This window comes from Zootoca vivipara, chromosome 7 (assembly GCF_965207765.1).
Source record: "Zootoca vivipara chromosome 7, rZooViv2.hap1.1, whole genome shotgun sequence".
Taxonomy (NCBI): Eukaryota; Metazoa; Chordata; class Lepidosauria; order Squamata; family Lacertidae; genus Zootoca; species Zootoca vivipara.
This window is the reverse complement of record NC_142590.1, coordinates 46,391,135-46,405,500: the sequence shown is the minus strand read 5'-3', so window position 1 is coordinate 46,405,500 and position 14,366 is coordinate 46,391,135. Positions and strand designations below refer to the sequence as shown.

Sequence of the window (14,366 nt, the reverse complement as noted above, 5' to 3'; positions counted from 1 at the left end):
TTCCCTGTTTGTTGAGACTTTCCTTATTTAGCTAGAGAACTCCCCTTAGATTCTGAGGAGTGCAGTAAACTGTGACCCCAGGTTTGATGCGAAGAGCAGGTTGTTCAGCTAGCTGGCTGGCTGGCTGGCTCTCTCTGGAGATAAGGTGACACAAGCCAAGCTTCTCGTAAGGATATGTTTCTAGCCCTGTGTGTGTGGCTCATTTTCTATTAACTGTTGTATTTCTCAGGCATAAATTTCAAAACAAGCCTCTTTTTATTGCGTATAATCTTTACAAGGTTGGACTCCAAGCTGCAGGATTGAGATAATGCCCCATAGTATATAAAAGACAGGTTACTACATAAATTGTCCCCTGTGGAGGTTTGCCATATGTACTGTTTCTCGGACTATATTTGTGCAGACAGCTTTGTTTTATAGAACAAAATAGACACCCTAACCAGCCCAGTGAAAGACTTTCACCATTCCTTTGGCTCCCAATCCATTGCCAAAGCACGAGGCTACTTCCCTTGTTTGAGGGATGTATGCATAAATATTATCCATAAGTTATATTACTGTAACCATACAAGTTTCATGCCACTAGAGGCAAGGAATACTGTAGCATGATGACCCCTTCTTGCTTGCAAAGTGTCCTAAGGTAGGGTTGGTTTGCATCAGGGGATGGAGTATTCAATTTTCCCACTGCTGTTCCTGTGTGGGTGTGTATATGCACACACACACACACACAGCTGCTTTTATCCCAGCCAAGGTTCTGGATTCCTGGTAACCTTGAAATCACAGGTCTGGACCCTCACAAACGAAAAGATGAGGGTTGCAGTTTCAAGGGAAAGTGGCTGGTAAAGGAAGGTTAAGAATCACTTTTACTCCTGCCCCTTTACTACTACTCCTCCTCCCTCTTTGCACTACATCCCCTTGCAACATAACTGCCAAGTTATCCCTTTTTTAAAGGGAAATTCCATTATGCTGAATAGGCTTCCTCGTGAGAAAAGGGAAAACTTGGCAGCTATGCCTTGCAACAGCACTTTGCAAGGGAGGAGGAGGAACCATTCAGGGAGCAAATCATAGCTGAGCTCTTTGAACTGGGTACTTCCTCTCTCTCAGACCACACCTTTAACCACTTCCCTACATCAATTAATCTTGTGTACATGGGAAAAAACGGTCAGTGGGAAAAGGAGATAATTCTTTCCATGAATAAAATATAGCATGCATGTGAGCAGGGGGGTGGTCTGAGTAGCTGTACATAGGCTTAATGTGGCTTGTGGATCTCAGATGGTTGGATTAGCTCTTGTGGCATCCTACCAAAATGTTTTTTTTCTCTCTCCTAGCAACCTTATCGTTAAAATGGTTGTCACTTGGCCTCTTCTGCATTTTCCGTCAGTTTTCCCCCAACCAGCTTCAGTGGATATAAACTCCAGGGTGGATAATTTGGTTTAGTTATATTCCTCCTGCACATAAAAATTTTTGCTCTCTGAGCTACATATCCTTCCATCGCTTAAGAGTTCTTGAGTGCTGTAAGACCAAAATTAATTGAGCATCATCTTAGAGTTACCCATCACTGTGTCATCCAGATTATGTCAGCCCAGTTAGTAATGCCATTTTGAAGGAATTGTTTTTTATGAACAATAAAATTGCTAATTGAATAAACTATTAAAGTAAAATGTTGACCCACAAAACCAGAGATTGGTTAGGCTGCAATCCTGTACCCACTTACTTACATGGGAGTAAAATCCACTGAATTCAGTGGGAGTTGCTTCTGAGTAAATAGATGGAACTGTTACTACCTTTCTGTACGAGAAAACTGATCACATTGTGACTTTTTTAAAAATGTTAATCTTCATAAGCCTCATGCAGAAAGGTGCTATGATTAAAAAAAAACTTTACACTGTGATAAGGCACGTCTTGCCCTTTTTCTGGAAAAAGAAGTTAGAAGTGTAACTGGATAATAATAATAATAGTAATAGTCATAATAATAATAAGGCTACAATTCTTGCACAACTAGCTGGTAAGAGTTAGCATCTAAATATTTTAAATAGTTCTTAAAAATAAATATTGAGCAAGCACACCAGTTTCTTTGTCACAGACTTCTCCAGTATGATGAAATGCATTGTATTGTTAGTTACGGTAAATTATAACAGCTACCGGTATTTCTAAATGGGCATCTATACCTACAAATTGGCATATACAATTTTTAGGCAAACCAGTGCCCTCTTTTGTCCTCTTTTGGGGTGATGAATTTTCTTCTTTGGGGTGGGGGTTATTGTGCAAGTGGTCACCCTACGTAACTGTTACCACTTTGGCTCTTCTGCAGAGGATAGGAGAATGTGCTATAAGGTTTATACATAAATTATCAAAGTGATCAGGGTTACTGGGAGCTTCTCTGACCTTATCATAGTAATCAGGGTTAGTTGAAGTTTTTCAGCCTCTTCATTTACTTTCTGGTTCTCTATTGAATACTGGGAACATCATTGTGCCTTCGGATTGCTTGTCCAATATCACATTTGTTATTTTGATGCTGTTGCCCCTCATCAAGTGAGACCAGCAGTTGCTGTCAGGCTACTGACAGATGGGGCCCATGAAACATGGAACACTTAAGGCGTCTCTTGGCTCCTGTAGGTGATAGCAGAACTTGAGGTTGTGGTGTCAGGTATATTTTGCATATATTGCTCTTTCCATGGAAGATGTAAGCTACTGCACTTCTTACTGTCATGCCTTTAAGTCCCAGTGTTCTGAAAAGAGCAGGAGGACTTGCTTCCTGCTGTGCCAGAGATAAGGGATGAAGGGGAGGGCACTGGGGAGAAAGTGAGCATTCCAATTCACTAGGTGTTGGCATATTTACTGATAAAGCAGGCACAGTTTCAACTTGAGATGAGATGAGGTGTATCTGCTTCCATCCAGGGTCTTTCCAGAACAGACTCAGCTGCAGATGTTCATTTCCTATAATCCATTAGTATAAGAAGTGATTAAGAGATAATCCAGCAATTAGTAACAAATTGCAGGCCCCAAGATCATTCTTGACTGGCGGGCTAGAAAGTTATCTGTTTGTATTAGTGTGCTTCATAAGTGAACCTTGCTCACTGTAATCTAAAGTACAAACACATGTGGGCAAACCATTACAGCTTGCCTGGCCTGGGCTCTGTACTGATGTGTTGTATAGCATTGCTGTGCACCTCAGATAGCACAGTCTTCTTTTCGTATTGCCGCCCTATACCTCATTGTTAGTTCCTTTTTTGTGGAATGCTGGTAATTTTGCAAAGATCAGCCTCTATGCAACTACTTTTCGCTGGGGTAGTAAAACTGTATCTGGGCTGATACATTTCAGACCACTAGTGGGGTTCACATGATTGAACACTCTCTTTCTTATAAAAATATCACCTACACCTAGAAAACCTGCACCTAGAAAAATTCTAGCCTATCCTTCTCTCAGAGAATACTAATTTGCTAACATACAGTAATAATTATTAATATTTTGGCCCCATATTGACAAGTATTTAATTATGTAATCCTCCTACATGTACTCTGAAGCAGTACAGCCCCAGACACAGGTCTGCTCACCTCACTGAGAAGTGTAGGTCTGCACTGGGGAGCTGAGCCAAAATTCAAATCCACCCGAATTGCTGAAGTCCCAAAGATTTGAACCTTTTTAATAGGAAGATTATGGGACCCGGGTGGCGCTGTGGGTTAAACCACAGAGCCTAGGGCTTGCCTATCAGAAGGTTGGCGGTTTGAATCCCTGCGATGGGGTGGGCTCCCATTGCTCGGTCCCTGCTCCTGCCAACCTAGCAGTTCAAAAGCACGTCAAAGTGCAAGTAGATAAATAGGGACCGCTCCGGCGGGAAGGTAAACGGCGTTTCTGTGCGCTACTCTGGTTCGCCAGAAGCAGCTTTGTCATGCAGGCCACATGACCCGGAAGCTGTATGCAGACAAACGCTGGCTTCCTCGGCCTATAGAGCGAGATGAGCGCCGCAACCCCAGAGTCGGACACGACTGGACCTGATGGTCAGGGGCCCCTTTACCTTTTACCTAATAGGAAGATTATATAGCTGGGATTCTAATCTCTTCATACTGATGTGAGCAGATTAGGTTCAAATAATAGAATCTTATGAACAATCATTTGACTACATATCCAAAGCCGGAACCTTTGGCATCTTCCCATCATCCCCTGAAACAACTGTGGAACTACAAATGTGGTACAATCCTCCTGTCACACTCAGAAAAAAACATTTTCCATTCACTCCTGGGTGGTGACAAAGGAGTAAGCAGAACTAAAACTATATTTCCACTTTCTGTTCTTAATGGCTACCGCAACACTTTTCATTCTGGTCCTTGAGCAAGTGAGCACATTCTCTTCGATTCTATGCAAAGAGATTCTATGCAAAGAGATTCTATTCTATTGTGTATCAGTGCTGAGAATATGCACTGTGGAGTATATCTTAGCTTCCATGGTACTTCTTGGTGCAGTTTGTTTAAGGAGCAGTTAGGTGGCTGCACATCAGGAAAACTAGCTGAAATCCCATCCTCTCTCATCCTTGCAAATGAATTACTGATGGAACCAACCATACAGTGTATATCTTTCCCATTAAGGGTTTTAATTGAGAGTGTGTTTTGCTGACAGGCAGTGTCCCCACCCCACCCCCACCCGTGGTGCCTTTTCCCACCCTTAAAATGTGACTCATAAGCAGTTTCTAACCACCAGAACAGTCTCTGCATTCTCTCAGCAAGGGTTCAATTTCAGGCGATTCACCACAGATATTAGCTGCTATAAGGTCGTTCCTGCAAAGGAAACAAGGTCTTCCATGCCCTTCAGGGAAACACAACTAACCTCTTACTGTCTCTCCTGCAGGAACAAAAACAGGAATGTACTGGATTGCCCTGCTGATTTGGGGTGATCGTTGCTTTGACTTCTTGCCCTCCTTTCTTTCCCAGTTCAGTGCATCAGGGGTCCTGACACAGCAACTGGTTCATACTGCACTAATGTTTCTCTGCTGCTTTTAGCTCTGTTTGGAAAGAGGGAGAAAGAGGCTCTTCATGCTTAAAGAATTCCCATTGTTCACCAGGACTGCTTCCTCTGTGTTGAGGAGTGATGGGGCATGTGTGCTGATACTGAGCTGTGTGAGAGAGGCAGGTGGGGGTTAAAGTGCCTCCGCTACTGTCTGTACAGTTGGAACGGAGCTTGGCACTTGACTGAAAATCCTGTGGTGTCCGAAATGTGGTGGGTATGTCCATGAGTGTGTGTGCACTTGTTCTTGCCTGTACTTGGCCAGAAGTGGGGGCTGCCTACCAAAATCAACTTGGCTCTTGGTGTGCCTGGGACATGTGCTCCTATATACTGATGGTCTGGTTGTGTGCATCTGGATGAGGAAGAGAAGCTGAATCCAGTGTTCTGTGGCAGGAGTGTGTGTGTGTGTGCACGCACGCAGTTACACAGTGGGTAGTCCTGGCCGGTCTCTACCATCATGTCTTGTTGTTTCAGTGCTGTGCAGACACATGCAGCTTGGCCTGTTTTTACTCTCTGTGTTTTTCCTTGTCTTTTTTTATTCCCTTCTCATCTTCATCGCACAATGTCATCAAACAAAACAAACTTTCATCTCTCAGATCCGCGAGAAGGTTGGTCCTTTTCACTTCTTATCCATCTACAGTATGCCACCTCTGATGAGACTTTTCCAGTAGGGGATGGAGAGCCAGCCCTGCAAGGGGAGGGTCTGATGGCCCCTGGCTCTCTGCCAGGCACTGCCATAGCAGGCCTGAATCTGCTTCCTAAGTGCTATGTCCTTGCTGACAGCATTGACCACACTGCTTGCATGCCTTTTGTCGCTTGATGTTTAAAATGCACAGACCCTTATCTGCATGCAGTCCATCCCAAAGATTTCCGTGTTTTGAGATGGGAATGGGGTGCATGTACATAGAAAGCAGGCAGCAGAGTGGGTTTTGCCTTAATCTGTTACTTTGTTAGACTCCTGTGTGGCCTTTCCTTTTTGTTGAGGAATGCAAAGTGCAGTCATACCTCATGTTACAGCCGCTTCAGGTTGCACGTTTTCGGGTTGCACACCGCGCCGAACCCAGAAGTCCCAGAACGGGTTACTTCTGGGTTTCGGCGCTCATGCATGCGCAGAAGCGCTAAATTGCGCTTTGCGCGTGCGCAGATGCGGCACCGCGGGTTGCAAACGCTACAGGTTGCGAACGTGCGTCCCGCACGGATCATGTTCGCAACCCGAGCGTCCACTGTACTGATTTGAAGTTTATGTCAGGGCGGACACCCCTCATTCATAGTGTAAGCTGCTTGGTATATAGTAGGAAGAGGAAGGAGCAACTAATAGAGGCACCATAGCTGCCTTTTTAAAACATTGAATTCATTCCACAACACATTTGCGTTTGAGAAGCTGTGTTTATGATACACGCAAAGCACAACTGATGTAATTGAAAAAGCAGAGTTTTCGCATGCTGGATCATTTTTATACATGAAACCCAGGGATTTCATTCTTCCCTGGACAAGGACTCACTCAGCAAGGGCAACAACTGTACTAGAGAAAGGAAGGTGTGCCGTTATCTTACCTGCCTTTCTCTTATTGACAGTGCTGTGTTGCACCAAGATATTAGACAAAAGGTGATTGGTAGACATCAAAATTACCAGACTGCTTAAGCTACTGCAATATTTCCATTGAAGTTCAACTTCTGTTCTAAGTCAGGTATTTTCAAAATGGTGCTGAGTATTGAAATTAAGGGAGGATGCCATAACCTGAAGCAATTCCTATAGATATATCAGCAACTTTCTCTGACCCAAGGTAGTATTCCTTTGATGAAAGAAACAGAATCCATAACTTTATAGGCCCTAAAATGCACCAATTAATGAAGAATGGTGAATATTGAGAGTTAGGAAATGTCTATGCATTAGTTCTGAGGGGGGATAATGTTCATCCTTCAGTCCACATGCTCCGCTATTGCATCCCATATGTTCCAACACTTTTTCCTGTGTACCTGTAATGATCACAGGGCAATGACTACCCTATTCTGCATGCCAGGACTTCTGGTTGGAGTCTGTACTTTAAAAGCACCTATTTTTCCAAGTTACTCTTCTGTTGTTTGTGCTTCTTGTTTAGCACAATCACTAAAGTACATGAAGCCTGAGACACTGCTATTTGGACATTCCCTTAAACCAAGACTCCTCAAGCTGCTACACAGCCATACTAAGTGAACTTCATTAGAATTACAACTTGTTTAATGAGCTGCCATTGCAGTTGTCCCAGAGCTGTTGCTTTTGTTTTCATTTTAATTCTCTGAATATGCTAGTTATTAACAAGGGGAGAAAGTTTTCTTGTTTTCAGGCATAAACCAAAGCTTGTTTAGGGCAACATTGCATGTGATCCTGGCAGGAATTGAAGCTGAGAGATAGTGAAACATTCTGAAGCTGCACAGATTCGGTTTGCCTGCCACTTTCATGTGCAAGGTCAACTAACCTGAAAATAAATAAATCCCTTCTTCCAGAACCACCAGCATATACCAATAGCAAAAGTAGCCTTGATTGACAGATATATGCTTAGGGCTGTTTCATGCATTATACTTACACCTTCACATATTAAAATCATAAGTGTAACTTCCATTTTCTCCAGTGCATAAATGGTTGTGTTTTATTTTTATTATTAGTTACACTTTACAAACCATACATAAACATCATTAATGTTAGTCACAAGTGTTATGTACATACACACTTCTCTATAATTCAGCATATCTCAATTTATATGCTCAAAATTCATTTTAAATCCAACTTTTTGTCCCAGTTTCATTAAAATATATCATATTCTGCATCAATAAATAAAATTTCTAATTCTTCTAGGTTTCCATTCCATCCAGTTAAGTTTCCATAAAACTTTGCTATTTAAAAATTTATAATAATAATAATAATAATAATAATTTATTATTTATACCCCGCCCATCTGGCTGGGTTTTCCCAGCCACTCTGGGTGGCTTCCAACCGAATAGTAAAAACAATACAGCAATACTTCATCTAGCAAACTGCTTTTCAGTTGTCTTTTTTTCTTTATTGTTTCAAAGCCACAACCATTTGTCTGTGGAAAACAGGCACTATTTTCACACTATATTCCCAGATGCACATGTTTCCCAACACCCTCGTGAGAAAAAGGCATATGTGGAACAGCCCTTGACCAGGATGTTGCTTGGTCCCTGCCCACCAGAAATGTCCCAAAGCTCAAACATTTAATGGGAAGAGATATGTTGGATACTAAATATTCCAGTGGGATGTTCCAAGTCTTATAATTTGTTTGGCACTGATAATTGCATCTTAATTTTTGTCCCCGTCCCCCCCAGCTTTACTTACAACTGTGTACTGTTCACCCATGCATTTAATTATTGCTCTGTGATTGCTACCAGGTTATTTATTAAGGAGTTGTTTTATCTTGATATAGCAGCTCTCCCCCCCCTTAATGCTGTGTTATTTTCAGAAGTGAATGAATGCAAATTCCAGAGCTGCAGAGTCTGTCTCTCCCTTGCTTTGCTATTAGCATGTCACTAGGCCGAACTGTGATAGGTCTTTGGCATTGCTCTGCTGTAATGATAGATCCTCTTTTATATGGGGTTGTCAGCGCAAATAATTAGCTCTAAAAGTTATAGCTGAAATATAATCCAAAAATGGCTAGGCCCTGTTTTGGAAATTGTCTATAAAATGTCAGCACTCAGGGATGTATTGGGAACATAAATAGCGAGGCATTGTTTGAACAGGAGATTAGACTCTAAATGCATCTTTTTTTCCTTCCAGTCTTTTCCCTCCTGCTGGTGATTCTGTCAATAGATTGTGAGGCCCTAGGAACTACCTTTCCATCGGGATATATTGTTTAAAACAGTAATGACAAGTATGAGAAGGCGTGGAGGAGCTATTCAGATCTGATAATTCTTCCAGTTTGCCACCTTCCAGAAGCAGTTGTGATTAGCATAGTAAGATAGAGCCGTGGACACTGGACAATACAGGAGGAAGGATTGCTCAGCCTCAGTTTCCCAACAACATTGCTTTTACCCTACCATTCCCACAAAGCCAGAAACAAAACCATACATGTAAGCTGACCCAGGTAGCAAACATGTGCAGGTGTCAGGAAAACGAGATTTATATTAAGGAAGAATTGAGACAGGAGGCAGTTGTCTTTGGCATGAACAGCTTATTAAAGCAGTTGCGCTGCCTGAAGGAGAGGATCAATTTGCATAGTCTCCGCTCAAAATTAAGATATCTTGAATAAAGTATTTTATAAAAGTCAAAATTTTAATGATGGTTACTACCTTGGCTTTGTTTCTGGATGGTTCTGGCATTTTGTCACAACTAAGAGTGCTAAAAGCTAAATCAAGACTCGCAATTTTGAGCTTTAATTAACACTCCAGAATCTGGAAACAACTTTTGACAAAGATTAAAATCCCTAAGCACGTCATGGTCAGATGCTTGCAGAAGATGAAGTGGGGTTTGTGTATGAGATTTTAAAGTCAGGCTATGAAAAGAGTTGAAGCTTTGGGAGTGACAAAAGCAAATTGCTTATTAAGGAACTTTAAAAAAATAACACATCATTGATCCTACTGTCCAAAAGTGCTAACAACAACAGCAGCAACAACAACAGGAATTCATCTTTTACTGTAAAATAATTTTGGCTGGCTGGTTCCTTTCACTTTTAGTGTGACTCTACCACTCTTTCTGTTATTATTTTCCAGTGGCCTTACTTCTCTTAGTTCTGCTGCAGTAATCAAGTAATAGTTGTTAAAACTGCCCAGCTTTTAGCAATTGCTTAGTGCCTGGAGTTTCTCAGGATGGAAGTCGAAAAGTGATGGGAGGAGGACTTTTAGTGAGATGACCTCAGTGTTTATATGAAATCCGAGAAGCAGCTGCTCTAATCTGAGCTAAGCAGGTTGATTGATCCATGCACATTTATTCTGGATGCAAGGAAGGTGCACGCTAATGCATGCTAAATTATTAACACTTCTCCACCTCCCTTTGTGGTATTGCCTGCGTCTCCCCTCCCCACCTTCCAGAATGTGGAGCTAGTCTCTACTGGTGTGTTCTTATCACCTCCACTGCTGTGAGATGGCTCAGGATATGTCACTTACTTTCCACCTTGACTGCCAAATGATTGCCCTGCATGCTCCATTCCGTAGGGAAGCTTGGGGGATTTTCTTCTTTTGTGAGTCATATAGGATGCCATGCTCTGGGATGAATAACAGTGAATTTCATGTTCAATAGTCTGCTGAAATAAACCTTGAACACCATTACCCATAGACCTTTACAATAGTTTTCCCCATGTGGTTTCTTCCAAAATCGCCAAATTGCTCAATTCTGCTTTATCCAAAAGGAGTTTACAGAAAACAAAACAAAAAACTCTGACAAATTCTACTGAGAAAAGAAGTCATGATAGTGTGAATGATATTGAAAATATTTGGGAGGCATCTACTCTAAGGTTACCAGATTTTTTTCAATGAATCTGGGGACACTTCAATCAATCAATCAATCAATCAATTACTACATGTTCTGGACATTGATGCTGCAGTGATGGCGGTGGCAGAGGGGTGGCTGCTGCCTTGACCTCAACCGCCACGCTTCCACTTCCTCTGAAGCTTCTGTCTCCTTTCTCCATGAGCCTGGGCAGCCCCTGAGTTGTTGCTTCTTTGGTGGTGGAGGAGGTGGTGGGGAAGCAGTGCTTGGTGGGTCAGGCGTGGATCACGGAGAAGGAGGGCCGAGAGCAGCAGCGAGGCTCAGGCAGTGTGATGCCTCCCTTCCCATTGGAGCAGCCCCAATCCCATTCCTACTTGTGTGCAAGCAGGAGGGGGTGGGGATCCCTCAGCTGGGAAGGGAGGCTTCCCATTGCCTAACTGAGATCTCTGCCCCCTCCTGTGAAGCCTCCCTTCACAGCTCAGAGATCCCCGCCCCGCTCTTGCTTGCATGCAAGTAGGAGTTGGGAGGCTGCTCTGATAGGCAGCATGAAGCCCCCCTTCACAGCTTAGTTGCTGGGGTCAGGGAAGGTGGAGGCAGCCTGGAAGCTGCATCTTAGAGCCCCTGCACCACCATCATATGGGGACTTCCGAGCAGCTGCTGAAGCCAGCCAGCAGAGCCAACTGCTCCGGGCTGCTGAGACTGCCACTGCTGCGTTTCCTGGGGACTTTAGATGAAATCCGGGGACATTCCGGGGATGTAATTTGTCCAGGGACTTATTCACAAATCCGGGGACTGTCCCAGGGAAATGGGGACATCTGGTAACCCTAATCTGCTCTTGATTAGTCCTTGTGATTTGCTTTGTAAATTGGAAGAGGATTTCTGCAGATTCCTGCAATTGGTGGGAATTGAGCTGCCTTAATTATTGATTGTCATGCCAGAGACAGCAGAAAGATTGGAGCCTGGTGGAAGCTAGAGCCGCATGCATGCTTGGGGTGAGCAACCTTCACCAGTTCTGCTCTGCCAGAGCGTTCTAATGCTGATTGACAGCTGTGCTTCATATCCCACTGGACTCTGCCCACAAAAAAGCTGCCAATTACCCAGGAATGCTATACTGGTGCTAGGTTGGAATCCACCTCCTTTCTAACCTTCCCAGGCATTCTTTCTAGATTACAATCCAGCCTGGATTGACAGTAGCATCTATGAGCCCATCTGTTCCTGTTTTATTGACTTTTTAAGATCTCAGTGTGTAGTTTAATAGCCAAGGAAAGACTAGCTAGAAGGGAGGTTGCCTCCCACTCGCTAGTAAGGCACACAACTGAGCCTCCATTGATCACCTTGCCTCTGTTCTACCTCTCCACATAATGAGAACTGCAGTTTGATTTGCAGCACATCTGAAGAGTATTTGCAACCAGACTGGAAGAGAGAAACCACCAAAGTGATGCTACAGAGGCAGGCACAGCGTGAGGTCAACAAACAATGGATCCTGTCAGAGTCTCCACAGCCTTAGTGTGGAAGCGCTCCCTGCCACCACCCCTTCTGACCAACAGAAACAATCTATTTTGCTTGCACTGTGCAGTACTTAGGCTACTTATTGTGGCTGGAGGACAATCTGTTGAGGCTAGGTCATTAATAGGGTGACCTAGGGCAGGAAGAAGGCAAGAATTTTTTTGGAAATGAAACAGTGGAAACTGAGTGAACAACTAAGGCAGCAGCCTCACTTCTGCACCTTTATGCCCTGTAACCAATTTTGAACTGTTGCTGCATCAACCTACGAATAGGAAAGAAAAGGTTCATCAGCTTAGTGTCTGTGTTGGCCTTAGGGAGATGCATATCTCTGCTCAGTCATAAGAGTGACATTTGGCTGAGTCGTCTTGTGGAATCAGAAGTGCTCTGATTTCTGATCCTCGTTTTGAGTAACCTACCCCTGGGGAAGGGGCTTGCCTACAGCCTTTCTGTAAATCGGCTTGGTTTTGTTTGGGAATTGGAGGGGGGGGGAGAGATTTTCATTGCCATTCATCCTGTGGCTAGGCTAGAAGAGACCCCTCTCTGATACATTGTCGAGTAACCTTTTCTCTTCCCTTGCCTCTAGAATAGTAAACAGCAGCTTTCAAAAAGGGCGAGAGGTTTTCTCGATAGCACTTTGCTGAATGAACCAAAGCGCTTATCGGCAGATTCACAAGCCGTGTTCTTTCTTCCCAAGCATGGTCTTGACAGGTCTTTTTACGGCCACAAAGGAGACAGTTGGGGACTGATGTCTGAGAGATATGTCAGGGAATGCTGTTCGGGTGGAGATTTACTCTAATTCTAACCACTGCTCATGCATGCATTTGAAGGTGGCTTAGGTAATCGGAGGTAGTTGGAGGAGCTATCTTGCTTGCTTCTCACTGGAGTGGATGGCGGAGGTGGTTTCTGCATGCTACTGAATTCTTTCAGCCCTTCTGCATGAATTCCTTCCAATCTCATTCCTGTGCCGCGTGCTTGCCTATCTGTGCATTTCAACCCTCCCACTCTTGTTTTTTGTCAAGATTTTATGTAGCAGCTTCTTTCCCATACCTGGCCTCTTCCCTGTCTGGCGCATGTCAAGTCAATTTATTATTGCCGTGCATGAGCCTGGTGTGTTACTACTCAAGCTTGCTTTTCTTTGAGACCAGTTTGGTTGGTGAGCGGGTGGGAAGTTGGTCGGTCCCTGGAATAAAAACACAACAAATGAACAAACCTCTTCATGTACTGGCTCAATACCATGTTCATGGGGGGGGGGGAGAATGAGTCCTGCCTCTTGCCGATCAGAACCAGGCTGCGTTGGACAACCACCCCATCATGTTGACCCATTGCCATGTCCATTAAGTACCTGGGTATTCTCATAACTCTGTTAGAGTGCTGATTTGCTTTAATTTCTGTCTTGTTTGGGGGTGCACTCCCCTGTCAGGCAGGGAGCAAGCCTTTCACTGGTAACCATGCACATAATCATTGATCTGAGATTGTACAATTGATTAAAAGGAACAACCCACTAGATTATAGATTTAGACATTTGATAACATGCACATTATCATTCTGGAGGCCCCCTTTGGTAAGGAGCTGATGAGCTCTGCTTTGTCACTGAGGCAGTGTGTAGTATACCCACACTGTTGACAGCATTGTCTAATTTATCCCCAAACCCTCACTCTGTTGTACATTCTAACGTGGGGGCTTCTGTGTTCAGTCTATTTCTGTGAGTGCTGGTTTGGGAATGAATCATCAAAGAGAGCTCAAGCGAAATTTGATTAGGGGAAGTGTCAGGCTGAGCTGAGTCCTGTCAGCCTGTCTGTCAGCAGCTGCCTCTTTTCTAACGAGATTTTGTGGTGCTGGAGATGACGCAGGAGGAGGCCCAGCATGAGGCAGGCCCAGTGGGCTTTAGCCCCCGAGCAGGTCTCTCCCGTCTTGCTAACAAATAGTCTACCCCACTGCTTTTCAGCTAACCCTATCCCTCTGCATTGCAGCTCTTCACTACTCTGCCAGCCCTGACTCTGTGGACTGGAGAGGCTGTGATATTAAATGTGTAGTGACATCTCCATTCCAGAAAAGCAGGCTTCCCAGAAGAGACACATTGCACCCTCCCTCCCACACTTTTAATTTTTTATTTTATTGTATGTATTTGAAATGAGTTTGCCCAGAGGAGACAAAGATTTACTATGTTCAGTTGTGTTCCTTTATCCCTCCTTAAATTGGCCCATAACACTGGCCTTAAAGAAGGGTCCTCATTTCTCAGTGTCATTTCCCTGACTGATGTGTGTACAGCAAATAGCCGTGGCACTTTAGCCGATCTAAGGGTTTATCTACAAAATAACCCAAGTGAGACTTTTATATGAATAGATGCGGTGTGATGAAATAAGGAGTGTTCTTTCTCCTGGAGCACATTCCCTAACGGGAGGGAGGACCTTGTCACCCAGGCCCTCTGCTGTCAGCTTGGATCTGATCT

General features: G+C 43.7%; 1 protein-coding gene across 8 annotated transcripts in view; it reads left to right on the top strand.

Annotated features, from left to right (window-relative positions):
* The window catches only part of PTPRF (protein tyrosine phosphatase receptor type F), a 480,822-nt gene that overhangs the window by 391,566 nt on the left and 74,890 nt on the right, over window positions 1–14,366 (top strand). The window lies entirely within an intron of this gene.